The sequence below is a fragment of the Pongo pygmaeus genome, chromosome 20 (genome assembly GCF_028885625.2).
Source record: "Pongo pygmaeus isolate AG05252 chromosome 20, NHGRI_mPonPyg2-v2.0_pri, whole genome shotgun sequence".
Lineage (NCBI taxonomy): Eukaryota > Metazoa > Chordata > Mammalia > Primates > Hominidae > Pongo > Pongo pygmaeus.
Genome location: NC_072393.2, coordinates 40,007,725 through 40,022,466, shown reverse-complemented (window position 1 = coordinate 40,022,466; position 14,742 = coordinate 40,007,725). Strand labels below are relative to the sequence as shown.

At 40.9% G+C, this 14,742-nt stretch overlaps 1 protein-coding gene across 1 annotated transcript in view; it reads left to right on the top strand.

Annotated features, from left to right (window-relative positions):
• SCGB2B2 (secretoglobin family 2B member 2) overlaps positions 1-14,742 on the top strand; it is a 197,422-nt gene that overhangs the window by 11,708 nt on the left and 170,972 nt on the right. The window contains exon 3 of the mRNA XM_054462916.2: positions 158-274. The gene's annotated coding sequence lies outside the window, so the exon portion shown is untranslated. The remainder of the gene's footprint in view (positions 1-157; positions 275-14,742) is intronic.

Here is a 14,742-nt window from a genome sequence, read left to right as displayed (position 1 = left end):
GAAGGTGCCATATCAACATCTGGCAGTTTTACTTCAGGAGTTTGACTTTCGCCACTTGTTGACAGCATCAGCAGTTTTCCCTCCTGAACTGGCATGAAAAATTGCATCAGCCTTGTCTGGCTTTTTGCCTAAAGTGTTTTTATCTTTTTTGAGACAGGGTCTTACTCTGTTGCCCAGGCTAGAGCGCAGTGGAGTGATCACGGCTGACTGCAGCCTTGCCTCCTGGGCTGAAGCAATCCTCCCACCTGAGCCTCCTGAGTAGCTGGGATCACAGGTATGTGCCATAATGCCCAGCTAATTTGTTTTTTGTAGAGATGGGGGTCTCACTATATTGCTCAGGTGGTCTCAAACTCCTGGACTCAAGTGATCCTCCTTCCTTGGCCTCCAAAGTGTTGGGATTACAGGCGTGAGCCACTGTGCCTGGCCCCACCTCAGTGTCCCAGCATAAAGGAGTGCAGTGGAGGTTAGGGGCTTAAATTTGAGGCTACATTCGAGCATAGGGTCACATTCTTCCGTGTAATTGAAAATGTTTCCAAGGCAGGATTTCAGTTTGATATTTTTGCTGCTGTGAGGACAATTCTTGGAATCTTAGGCTGACCTTCGTCACCATCTTTATCATCACTGACTTTGATGCCTCAATAACATTGCATACAGTGACTGGCTTCCAGTAGTCCAAAATCATGGTTTCTTTGTTGGTGTTGAGAGCCTCACAAGCCTTGCTATAAAGGTCGTTCATGTTGTGCACCCTGAAAGCTTTTAAGTATGCCCTGATTGAAGGGTTGTATGACAGATGTGTTTGTGGCCATAAAAAGAATGTCTAGTTGCAGTGGGAATTTTCAAGTTCTTTACGGCAATGAACTGGAGCATTATTTAAAATTAATTAAACTTTGAAGGCAAAGTTTTTGCCTTGGAGATAGCATTCAACTTCTTGGATGAAGCAGTTGTAAAACCAATCCAAGAATATTTCTGAAGTCATCCATGCTTTTCTGTTCCACTTACAGTGGACTGGCATATGGCTCAGGTTTTTCTCTTTAAGTTCCTATGGATTTGGGGTTCTGTACACCATTAGTGGTTTGCACTTATAGTCACCATTGGTACTGATGCACAGTAGCAAGGTTGCAGGATCTTTGAATGATTTAAAGTAAGGGACTTTGGCGGCCATTTGTGCTATATAGATTCATTTTCTTCTAAAACAAGCCATTCTCATCAGTGTTGAAACCTGCTTTTTCACATAACCCTTTTCCTGTATAACATTTAGTGGATATTATTTAAATTCTTCCACAGCTCTCAGAAGAATTTGCCTGCAAGTTTAATACCTTTTATGTTGTAGTGCCTTTTGAAATGTGTGAGTAGCCAGTACTAGCTGAGCAGGGTTAGCATTTTCCTTACTTAGGTATCGTGACCATAAATTTCTTTGGCTTTAAGCCTCACAATAATGCTGTCCTCTATTCTTTTCTATTGATCATCATCTGATTCTCCCATAAATTTAGCCTTTTTTCATGTTTTCTATAACTTCATCATGTATTATAGATATTCCTTTTTATACTTTTAAGAGCTGCCTCATGTACAGACAGGTGAATTTCCTCCTTCTATTTCTCGTTGTATTGTGTTGTTGATTTGTAAACATTGAACTCTAAGACAACAGCAGTATAACTCATGACTGAATGAATCTTTTTTTTCTTTTTTTTTTTTTGAGACAGAGTTTCACTCTTCTTGCCCAGGCTGGAGTGCAATGGTGCGATCTTGGCTCACTGCAACCTCTGTCTCCCGGGTTCAAGCGATTCTCCTGTCTCAGCCTCCCAAGTAGCTGGGATTACAGATGCCCGTGACCACACCTGGCTAATTTTTGTATTTTTAGTAGACACGGGGTTTCACCACGTTGGCCAGGCTGGTCTCGAACTCCTGACCTCAAGTGATCCACCCACCTCAGCCTCCCAAATTGCTGGGATTACAGGCATGAGCCATTGTGCACTAAATGACTGAAAATGAAACGACATTATGAATGCCGAAACAAGAAAGTAAGCATCACCTTTGACCTCAGCTGGTGACATGCAGGCTTGATGAATCATTTTTTTCCATCACTCTGCACATGTCTGCAAATGACTGCAAAAATGCAAAAACCTCAAAGTATTGATTTCGGAGTTATAACAAAATTTTAGTAGGTGAATTCTCAAACGTAGAATTCACAATCATATATAGAGACAGCAGTTTAGTTTTCTACTCATTGGGAAGAGCTGAAGACCCCATCCTCCCTCACAGTGACCACCTCTGCTGTAGCTGTGTCTGTACCTATCTTGAGCCTAGTGGCTAAGAGCCTAGATGATAGATTGGGATTTCAGATCATTTAGTGTTTTCATGACCCATTGGGTGACCTTGGCCATGCTCTTCTCCATGGAGCTGTGTTACTCTCTGTAAGAGTAGGAAGGTGGACATTAAACACATGGTAAAATGAACCTACAGTATGTCAGGTGATACGCAGACCCAGGAAGCATGCAGGAGTCTCGAAGAGAGAACCACATATCCAAGACCTCACGGGTGACAAGAGCTTGGTCTGTTGGAGGATACAGCTCAATGTAGTGTGGCTTGACAGGGAGAATAGAAATTAATGATGGAGTGGAGTAGCAGGCCATATGCACAGATAGGGTACCATGAAATTTGGATTTAATTCTAATTGCTATGTGAAGTCATGGGATGATTTTAGCAGATACACAAAATATTTTTTTTCCTTTTTTCTAAAAATTTAAGAGTTGTATGTTTTACACTTGGGTCAGAATTTCTCAGCCTTCTAAAGCTGAGGTCATTAATTTGAGACCTTTCATTCTTTTTCTAATATAGGCCTTTAATGCTATAAATTTCACTCCAGATACTGGTTTAGTAGCATTCCATAAATTCTGACATAATTTTCAATCAGTTCTAATAATTTTTAATTTCCCTTTTGATTTCTTCTTTGATCTATGAAGTTTGATTATGGTCTGAGAACATACTTTGCATGACTTGAACCCTTTTCTATTTATTGAGGTTTGTTTTATGATCTGGAATGTGGTCTATCTTGGAAGAATGTTTACACATTATTACTGAAAATAATGTGCATTCTGATCTTGTTGGGTGTTCTATAAATGTTAAGTAAGTCAATATGGTTGAGAGTGTTGCTCATGTCTTCTGAGTCCTGATTTTCTACTTGTTCTGTCACTTATGTAGAGAATGGTGTTTTCTTTTTTTAAAAAACTACTGTAATTATGGATTTGTCTGTTTCTCTTTGCATATCTATCATTTTTAAGTTCTTTCATTAGGTATATAAATATTTAGGTAATAGTCTCTGTTCTGAAGTTAACTTTGTGTGATATTAATACAGCCTCTCTAGTGCTCTTTTGCTTACTATTACAATGGGGTATCTGTGTCCTTTGATTTTTTTTTTTTTTTTTTTTGTGAGATGGAGTTTTGCTTTTGTTGCCCAGGCTGGAGTGCAATGGCACAATCTCGGCTCACCACAACCTCCACCTCCCAGGTTCAAGCGATTCTCCTGCCTCAGCCTCCCACGTAGCTGGGATTATGGGCGCCCACCACTACACCTGGCTAATTTTGTATTCTTAGTAGAGATAGGGTTTCTCCATGTTGGTCAGGCTGGTCTCGAACTCCTGATCTCAGGTGATGTGCCTTGGCCTCCCAAAGAGCTGGAATTACAGGCATGAGCCACCACGCCCGGCCATGTCCTTTGATTTTTAATTAATTTTTGTCATTATATTTAAAATGGTTTTCTTGTATGAAACATTATTGGATCTTGCATTTTATCTACTTTGAAAATCTCTGCCTTTTAATTAGCTCATTTAATTTAGTGTGATTATATTGCTGGGTTTCAATTTATCATTTTGCTATTGGTTTTTTTCTTTGTTTAATCTGTTCTCTTTATTTTCTCCCCTGACCCCACTTCTGCCTTTGGATTGAATATTTTGCATGATTCCTGTGTTGTTAGAACTATTTAAATTGTGTGCTCATAGGACTGTCAGTCAGGTGTAGGCACAGGAGGAAATGCAGGAGAGGCTTGTCAAAGAACAAAGTTTTATTATACTTACAGGTCCTAGAGACAGAGTCATTGCACACCAAGGGAACCAAGGGGTCACAGACAGCATCAAGGGGGCTGGCTCAACTGAGCTGTTAGGGAGCCAAGAGAACGAAGACCTATGGGGAAGTGCCTTTATTGGCAGCCAGGATGGAGTACACAAACAGCACAACAGAACTTGTGGCAGGGCCAGCCTAATCACACTGGTATAGCTGGCTGGGGGCTCACAGCCTGTTTGTGGGGATACTGAGGCAGCAGGAAAATACAGTGCTTTAAAATTTACATTACAGTTTGCCCTGTGGTGCCTCAACATCATTACAATACTAATCGGATGGATAACACTTGCCACCTGGGTTGTGGAGATGTTAAAGGTGCCTGGGACAGCATGACTTAGCCACTGAAGGTAAACTTTAATAAAGCTAACAGCTCAGAAGAGTCCTATTAGGCATATGATGAGGGTTTGGTATCCAGTTTGTAACATGGCATCCCACTTTGAGGAAGAAAGCCAAGAGAACAGGCCAGGCACCCCTGGATTTAAGGGAATCTGTTGGAATATTTGGCTAAGTCATGAAAAACCTTTACCTTTTGACCTATTCCTCATAGCTGGCCTGTATCTGTCCAGAGTTATTAATGTACATACAGTAGGAGATATCCTGAGTGGCACAAACTCTCCTTCTCTGGCTAATAGTCAAGAGCCAGCCTGTCATCTATTGCCATTTGAGCCAGAGACTCATGGGCTTGTTGTATTAAGGACAGTATTTTGTACAGCCTTTGAATATGATCTGAAAGGGCCACATAATGATGCTGCTTGGCAGTTATGATTTCATCTTATTCGACAAAGGCTGCTGTATTGGGGTCAGCAGTGGTGGCTCCTGTGCCTATGGCAAGTCCTATTAAGATAGGGATAAACACTGCCCATTTTGCCTTGTGTCTGGGTTAACGGAAACAGGGAAGTACCCAGTGGACAAAGAACCATGGCAATCCCCAGTGTAACCACTGTTTACCAGATTTTATTAGGGAAAACACACAGGGTGATTGGCAAGGAAAAATACGTAAGGTGCTGTGCCTGTGATTTCGAGCCACAAAAAAAACCAAATGTGCCATTATTCAGAGTATACTGTACCCATGAGAATATCATTGGAAGGAGGCCTCAGGGTGGGGAACTGGCCACTGGTGGTTGGCTCCTGGGCACAAGTGGTAAGCCCATCGGTTGACTTGGTCATAACATGTAGCCATCCCTGGTGAGGAATGAAGGCAGGTGGTGGATTTAAGCAAATGGTGCTTTGGGAGTTTTTTCATTTATTTATATGGTATTATCCAAGACAGTAGTTCTGAAATCTTTAGGGTCACTAACAATATCTTGGTAGTGTTATTAAGTGCATTAGAAACATGTTGAGGTCAAAGTGACAGGTTTGGCAGTTGTAATGTTGGAGGGTATGAAATGATAGTAGGGTATATGTAAAGGTTAGTGGCATTTGTGTGTGATCAAGGGGAAAGAGTGATCATAGTAGGAGATGCAGGGTGAGAGTAGGAAAAGGCATCAGGGAGTAAATGGTACTCTTTCTAGGGGGAGAAGGGGTTGACTGATTTGAGGCAGATGCCTCCTGAGGAAAGCAATAATTTCCACTAATTTTTAGAATGGCATAGATAGTAGTAACCTCTACTAGATTTCCTGTTAGACATGGAAGTGTAGGGTGTACATTTTGGCAAAGAGCAAGGAATATACCAGAATCATAGGTTAGGCAGACAGCAAGCTCAGAAACATAGTAGAACCTTTAACATTCAAGGGAGAAAAGCATAAATATCCCATGCTTAATGCATGCCTTAGGAGAGGCACTCCATAGGCACCACTGGGACAGAGGTTTTCATATCTGGGGTGAAGTTGTCCCTGGCACAAGAGGTAAAGTCATCTACAATGGCAAAGTCTTGGGCTGGGGCAATGTCATCTCCAGCAGTGAGCTTCAGGGCAAGGGTGAAATCATCTGAGATGTGGACTTGGGTGTCCTTTTTAAATGGGTACCCTCTCAAGTTGATGTGCAACTCAGCATTTGCCATGTTTGGTTGAGGCTTATTTGGGGAGTGTAGACCTCTGAATTGAAAACCAGTGAATCATCCCAACCAGCAGTAAGGAGACCAATAGTTACTAGAATGGTGTGCAGTGCACTTAACAGATCTTCTGTTTTTGTTTGTGGAAGTCTCGGCTCAAATGGGTGCCATAACAGTTGAGTAGCTGCCTGAAGCATGGGACAGTCTCTATGGTCATTGAGTCCAAGGAAAATAAGCACCCTCGATCCAGCCTTCCGCCCTGTGCTCCTGGAGAAAAATGGATGCAGCTATGATCTATCTTGCAAAGACTGTGTGTGATGGCAGAGCTGCTGAGGTACCCCACAGGTAGCCTGAAACAGGAGTATTGTGTCCCTTCAGAAATGAAGGTGAACTGTAGTTGAGAGGCTATTGAAATAGGCCTGGAACAGAACACACTCTCCAAATCTATAAAAGCAAAATATTTGCTTGTTATTGATTTAATAGAATCAGTAATTTTAATAATATTAGCTGTTTTGTATGGGGGCCCTAATTGGTGGAAACACATTGTTAAGGTTATAGTAATGCACCATGAGGCACTTTACCCTTTTTTTATCCCCCAGGTTTAACAGGCAAGATTGCGATATCAAATAGAGGAGGAGTTGGGATAATTGCCTTTTTATTAATTAGGTTTTAACCCTTGAAGGCCCTGCTGTACCCTATATTGGACCAGATTAACTATTTTAACTGGGTATTCATGGGGTCCCATTTTATCAAGCCAGTTTGTAAAAGACCTACCTTAATTTATGATTTATGTTAGAGCATCTATGCTCCAATAGGGGATATTTTAGGGCAATGGGTATTATGACTTGGGAAATATAGGCAAGGGTACACTTAAAGTGAGGCATTCCTACTTTTTCTCTATTTTACATATAGTGACTTTCTTAAGATAGGAGAGGCACAATGCTTAAATTTAATGGGATCCCCCGGTATAACTGTAATTTGAGCTCCAGTACTGATTATGTCCATGGAGTTTTGTCATTAGGTACATTTTAGCTTCTTTTAATTTTAACCTGATAGACTTCCTTTAGCTTTTTGTTTGTTTGTTTGTTTATCTGGGAATATGTGAATTTCTCCATAATTTTTCAAGAACATTTTGCTGAATATAAACTTCTCTATTGACAGCTTTTTTTCTTCACCCTTTATGTTTATTGACCCACTTCCTTCTAGCTTCCAAGGTTTCTGATGAGACACTGGCTAATAGTCTTGAGGATCCCCTGTATGAGAGGAGTTGCTTCTCTTCCTATTTTCAAGATTATCTGTCTGTGGCTTTTGACATTTGATTATGTGTCTCAGTGTGCAATTCTCCTACTTAGAGTTCATTCATGGTGAACTCTTGCTGGGTTGGCAAATTCATGTCTTTCATCAAATTTGGAGATTTTTCAGCCATTATGTCTTCAAGTATTTTCTCTGCCCCTTTCTTTCTCTTCCCCTTCAGGGATTCCAAAATTGTTGTTGTGCTAAAGTTCCAATCCTCATTATTTTTTATATTGATAATTTATATTTTCCTATTTTTGAGTTTGCTGAATCTCTCTTCTGATTGCTTGTCTTTTGAATCCCTTTATTGTATTCGTATTTTTTGTTTCCATTACTGTAAATTTTGATCCAGAATTTTTCGTTATTTTTAGAAATCATTTTATCTCTTTATTTCTATCCTCAGTTTGCTCATACATCTTTTTCCTTTGTTCATGTCTTTAGCTTTTTAAGCATCTTTAAGACAGTTGTCTTTTTCTAGTGAGACTGACATCTGGGTTTCTCCAAGTATGTTTTCTCTCCATTCATTTTGTTCCTTTAATTGGGCCATACTTTTATTTATTTATTTTTTTTTGGCATGCCTTCAGGTTTTTGTTGTTGTTGTAGAAGACTGGGCATTTGAATCTTACCATGTGATAACTCTGGAAATCATATTTCCCCCCACCTTTCCCTGGATTTGCTGCATTTTTGCCTTTGTTTTCATTATTATGGTATAACTATGTGCCAGAGATCAGCCTAAAGTGAAAGCTGAAGAAGGTCTTTTCAGTGCTTGTATCTTTCCATGGGCATGTGAGGTGGCTTTCTGAATTCTTCTGTATATGTAGTTATTTTTGAAGACACACAAAAAAATAGGTGCAATTCTTTTATATCTCGTGAAAGCCACTTCCATCCAGTGGGGGTTGAAACAATGATGGCTAGCCTACAAGCCCACAAGGTTAGAAGCACCAATCAACAGCCAGAACACAAAACCTCAGTATCTGTGGGATAAGGTACTTGCTGCCCACCCTGGCTCCAGAAATCTGTACCAGAATGACATTCCCATCCCCAAAGCTGCTTGCCATGGAGCTGGGAGTGAGGAATGTGTAGCCAATACCACTCTGATGGCTGCAATCAACACAAATTGTAATTTATTAGGCAAGCTGGAAATTACAAGCATTGAAATAAATTCTGGAGTTGCAACATAGTCACTTCAGAAAGATGCCAGAATAGTTTTTCAGGTACAGTGGCAGATTCGTGGCACTTCCTATTTGGTCATTTTCCCTGAAATCATACTCCACATATTTGGTTTTGTAGTATTTCATAGTATCTGAAATAATATATCTCTAAATATTTATGTGATCTGTTGCAGGCAGTAAAATATGGAAAACTGGGTACTCACCTTTAAGAAATGAAGTACCACTCTCTTCATAAGAGTCTTTTGATGCTCCTTCCTAGTGGCCCCCTGGGTGCTACTTAGCCATTGCCTCAAAGAATATGAAAAGCTACATTACCTAGAAGGATGTGCTTCATATGCCCAAATGACAGCCTAGGACAGGAGTGTTTCCTGCAGCCTGCATTATTGCGGGCTGCACTATTGGCACTGCTATGGTGGACTTTCATTTGTCACATGACCTGTCTGACCACACCACCCAAGGGGAGCAGGTGGCTCTTTGGGACCAAGCTAGGAAGGCCAGTAACGAGGATAGGACTCATCTAGACACCTTTGTAGGGCCTGGGAGAGAGTTCAGCTGAGTGAAGTACTGATAACAGTCGCCTCCCTCCTAGCACAGGTGTGTTAACTAGTCTCACATTCTTGGACCCTCAACCACATGGCTGTGGCACACTGACATGGAGGATCGTGGCATCCTGGGATTCTTCAGGCCTTCTCTTCCTGCTGATAGGGTCACTCTCAGTCCAGAGTCCTAGACTTAAATCAAGTATTACAAAAGAAAGTTCCTCTTTCTGGCAATCGGTGGTATATGGTGGGGAAGTATGAACTATAACTTCTTAGTATCCCCCATTCATGTACAGTGGCATGTGCAGATCCTCAGGAGAGCATGGCCTGCAGAATCCAGAGACATGTTTGGATCATGCTGTGCCTTATCTCAGGGCTGTGGCCTTGTGCAAGCTACCTTGCTATCCTTCACCTCCATTTTCCTCAAGGAAGGCTTAAAGGGGAAATATTAACCATCATTCTTTCTAGATGAGAGTATCAGAGACGGCTGTGTGATGTGTGTTCCCATTGCCCAGCACTGTGCAAGGAACATCCCTCTGGATGCTATTTCTAGGGAAATACATCCTTAGGCCTATAAATCTGCCCTCTACTCCATCTTCCTTTGCTCACTGCTCTCCTGCCAAGCTGTCCTGATCATTCTAAGCTCTTTCCCACTTCCAGTGTTTCTCTCTGCCTGGGACACTGAGTCCAGATCTCTGCAGTGCCTCTGCCTCTCCTCTCCTTCCTTGCATCCTTCCCTGTTCTGCACCAATGTCAACGTCACCTACTAGGAGAGTCTTTTTTTTTTTTTTTTCTTTGGCCTTTCTAGCTCTAGATTAAGTATTTCTTATCTTCTGGAATCTTTGTGCAGGGAATGTGGCACACTTACAAAAGTAGAGATCAGGACTTGGTTGGGTTTTCCAGGGTGGTGTGGAAGCAAAGAGGCTAAATAACAATAATAACTACATTTATTGAGTTCTGAGGGTAACTTGTTATGTAGCACTTCATTTAATCCAAATTTCCTCAGAGTTAAGTTCTATTATTCCTGCTTTACAGAAAAGGAACCTGAGGTTTGGAAAACTTAAGTTACCTTCTCAGGGTCACACAACTCTTGGCTGAAACTCACACCCTGTATGTTGATCCCTTGAGCCTATGTTCTTTCTTCTTCTTCACCACCATTCCTCCTCAGTGGGCTGGGGAAGCCTGAGGTGATACCTGACAAAGATTTCTCTTTGACCAAACTCTAGCCAGGCCCCTCTGAGCCTTCTTTAATAGGCCTGTCAACTTTTGCCTATTAAGACTTGAACAACACTAACACTTTCTAATGACTTTTAAAGTGCTGGCCTGAAAAACTCAAGGCTGTCCAAAGAATTTCTTCCAGCCAACACCTGAAGATAAGACCCCTGTCTCCCAGTCTCTGTGGGAGGATAGGAGCCTAACTCAAGTGCCAGTAGCAAACCCAGATAGACTGCACCTAGACCAGCCCCCTCCCTTCCTGTGTTTTGTAATTTTTCACTTTTCTGACTCTACTGAGCCCCTGTTCTCCACCCCCTCCCTATTTCCTCACCCTTCCTTTAACATACTCATTCACCTCTGTACAAATCAAAGCTGGGTTCAGTTCATGCCAAATTCCTTTCCCCGTTGCAATAGTTATTACCAATTAAAGTCCGTTCTCACCACTATCATTAATGTCCAGCTTTGTTCATCTTTGATACACCTAGTGAGGTTTGCAAGGTAGGCAGGACTCCCTCAGCAGGTAAGCGTGGTAATAAATGGGGTATGGGACACATTCTAGGCAGAAGGAACAGCATGGCCAAAGGAGACATTTTTTGTTCAGGGAGGCAAGAGAGACTGTATGGTTGCCAAGAGAAACCCCAGTCTTCTGAGATCTGTCCTAGGAGGGCAATATTGTGTGGTCTTTTACTGAATGTTCAAATGTACCCTATATTCCTAAGATGTGTGACTCTGAGAGAGACTCAGGTCACTAGCATGAAGATGATTATGGCATTTACCTTACAGTATGTGGTAAGATTATTAAAATCAGGAAAAACACAGCAACAAACTTCCATGCAGAGGCATTTTGTTGCTTGCTTTATAAATCTTTTAATTCTCACAACCAGCTGGTAAGATGGGAATTATTTTTGTTTTGATGGAAAAATTGGGAAATGAAGTGACTTCCCCAAGTTTATAGAGTAAGTAAGCGACAGTCCCAATAGGCTGAATTCACACCTAAGAATTTGGGTCCAGAGCGTAGAACATTTAATTGTCTGAATGCAGCACACAGTGCAAACACAAGGCCCAGCTGCTGCTGCTATTAACGGTATTGTATTATGATCATTATAATTTTTCCCTATTTATCTTTGATGCCAGAATGCTTACACTCTGCACCTCTTGGGCCATATGGCCTTGTCATTGTCTTGTATCTTGCATCAATTACTTTTGCATATAAAGCTTTTTTCTCTAACACAATTGCAATTTGTTTAAAGACTGACTCCCCTTCAGCAGCAAAAAATTAAGTTCCCAGGAAGTGCTCAGTGATATGTGCCTTGCTTCTTTCTAGATGTTTACCAACTGAGCTCTAATCACATCTGACTGGCCCAAGGCTAACAAGGAAACTGTTTGACTTTCCAGGCATCAGTGACCTTCAGTGACAGGCTGTAACCTCCATTTAGGAAGAGTGAAAGCAGTGGCACCCAGCCCACAGGACTCTGTATTCAGAGATGATGATGAAGACCTGTAGGCTTCTGGTTTCTGGGTAAAGCCTCCCCTTTCCTTCATGTGGAAGCCTGATGCCTCCTTCACTCAGCCCATTTTCCAAATCTGTAGGGCACCCTTCTTCCTTCCCATAGACCTGCTAGGTTCCCATCTCATCTCCTACCTGGTCTCTCTGTTTCTCCTCAGATTATTTAGGGCAGGAAACATTCCCTCCCTCAAAATGGCTCAGATACTCAAGAATTCGTTGGAAGTTAATCGGGGGGTTTTGTAAGAGCTCTCCTCTAAAAATGTTAAACAGTAAACACATAGGAGTGACAAGTGATTAGATGTGACATTTGAGAGCAGAATGATGAAGCAACCATGAGAAGACAATGATGATGTAATTAATAGCTAATACTTACTGAATGCTATTGAGGGGCCAGGCATTGTTGTAAACACTTTGCACCAATTAATGCATTTAATCTTCATAATAATGCTGTGAGATAGCTTTATTACCATTTTACAGCTGGAGAAACTGAGGCAAGACAGTGAAATAGTTTGTCCAAGGTCACACAAAGCCAGTATACATGCAACTTGGATTTAAACCCAGGTAACATGACTCCAAAGTTTAATGCTGTTCACACACACACACCTCAGGGCTCTTAAAGGGTATGGAGTGTTTCTTATGTATTAAGCCCATAGTGGATGCTCAAGAAATGGTTAATACATATGACTGAGGAAATAATATGATGTCAGTGACATCATAACATCATTATGACATCAGCCCAACCTTCTATCATAAAGTAATAGTCTCTTATTGCTCTCTTAGAACTATCTTCATTTAAAAAGACGGCCTTCTTTTTCCCAGTTCTGTATTGTGAAGGCACTTTAAATCCAGAAACGTAAAGCATTATCATGTGTATGCCCATGCTTTTTAAATGACAAATCACAGGTATTTCGATGAATCCTCTCATAACAAAGTGACATGGTAGCATTAAACTATGTGTAGCGGAAACAAAATCTGGGCATTATAGGACTACTTCATCTTTGTGGTACCAGGTGCTTGGGAGAGCAGAGAAAGGACACAGAATGGGAGAAAAGAAAGCTACTCTCATTATCCCGTAAGTATATATGTGGTAGCCAGTCTATCCATACTTGCAACTGTTTGATACCACATCATGCTTCCTTAATTGTATTTATTTACTTTGGAGACAAGGTGGTGTTCTGCTGTCCAGGCTGGAAAGCAGTGGTGTGATGATAGCTCACTGTGACCTTAAAACTCCTGTACTCAAACAATCCCTCCCCACTCAGCCTCCTGAATAGCTAGGACTGCAGGTGTGTGCCTACACCTGGGTAATTTTTTTTTTTTTAACAGACTAATGAGTTTTGCTATATTGCCCAAGCTGGTCTCGAACTCCTGGCCTCAAGCAATCCTCCTGCCTTGGCCTCCCAAAGTGCTGGGAGTACAGACATTAGCCACTACACCTGGCCCTTCCTTAATTATAAATCTTCCAAAGATCCTTCAGTGTTCCACAGAATTTCAATATAAATTTCATGATTAAAAATAAATCAAATGAAAGATAAAATTCCTGCAAAATAGTAAAAGTTTACCACCCCATTCCAAACCTACTGTCTCTTGCAAATTGCTATTGGAATATGCCTCTGTGCTTTGGCTGTTAAGGTAGCACGTATATCAGAAGAGATACATTTTGTTGAAAGTCAGAAACCTTATCACTCATTCCACACCAGAATTATCATATCTATAACATAATGTTCCTTTTTAAAATAACATATCTTACTACTCTCACCTGAGATAAAGAACAAAATCTGAAGCATAATCCATATCACAACCCTTCACTTGCTTCAGTGTCCATACACTCCAAATCAAATTGATCTGCATTACCTTTCTAATCACAAGATAGGATTCTAATCACAAGGCCAGTGAGACTGTTCCATTTCTTATCTTGAACTTAGAATATTTGAAGCCATCCTGCCTCCTTACAAACCATAATTATCTGTCAAGTTTCAGTGCAGAGAACAAAATCTCTCTTAACTATTTCAAGACATATATTGCTGCAAATTAGTGCTTTCAAAATTGGTAGTTGGGCTGTAAAAGTAATGGGAACACTTCTGGGCTAGTGATTTCAAGGTAAACTCCTGTAACTATGACTCAGGGATAGAGAAATGATGGTTGCTGAAACCAATGATGCTGCCGGCAGCACTACCTCAAAGCCACAGAATCTGAAACTAGACAAGGGAACATGGAATCCAGCTGCAGCAAGTATGACAGAACTCGACTGTCTGCTTTACCTAGATTAACACCCAGCACACCACATACACACACGCACAGGCACATGCAGGGATGCACACAGCTACATGAGTAGTACTCATTACATAGTGTTCATCATTAGGATTCATTTCAAAAATCACATCTCGCTAAGACTGCTCTGATCTCTTATAGTATGTTGTTTCTTGGTTATGTCCTCATAGCACTTGTAAACCATTACTTCAAATTTATTTGCTATCCATCTTTCTTGTCAGATAACATCCCTGTGAGAAAAAGATCAGATTTGTTTTGTTCATTATTACAATGGTTATCAAAATGTGCTTTCTGGACAAACAGTGTGTCACCTAAGAACACATGAAAAATGCAAATTCAAATCAACTCATACAGAAACTCTAAGATTCAGACTTAGCAATCTGTGCTTTAACAAGCCCTCCTACTGATTTTGACACACCACTAAAGCTCAGAACTACTGGATTCCTGTATCCCATCCCTGTGTAATAATACACGAGTGATGCTCAGTAAATTTTCTTGAAATGTATTTGATTAAGCCTACTGGAAATTGACTCTGAATAATCCTCATCAAAATACTGCTATTCTTAGTATAAAGGGCAGGTCATTTTTCTCTAGGTTTGCTAGTCTCCCATTAAAGGATATGCTAAGGCTAATCTTATTGAA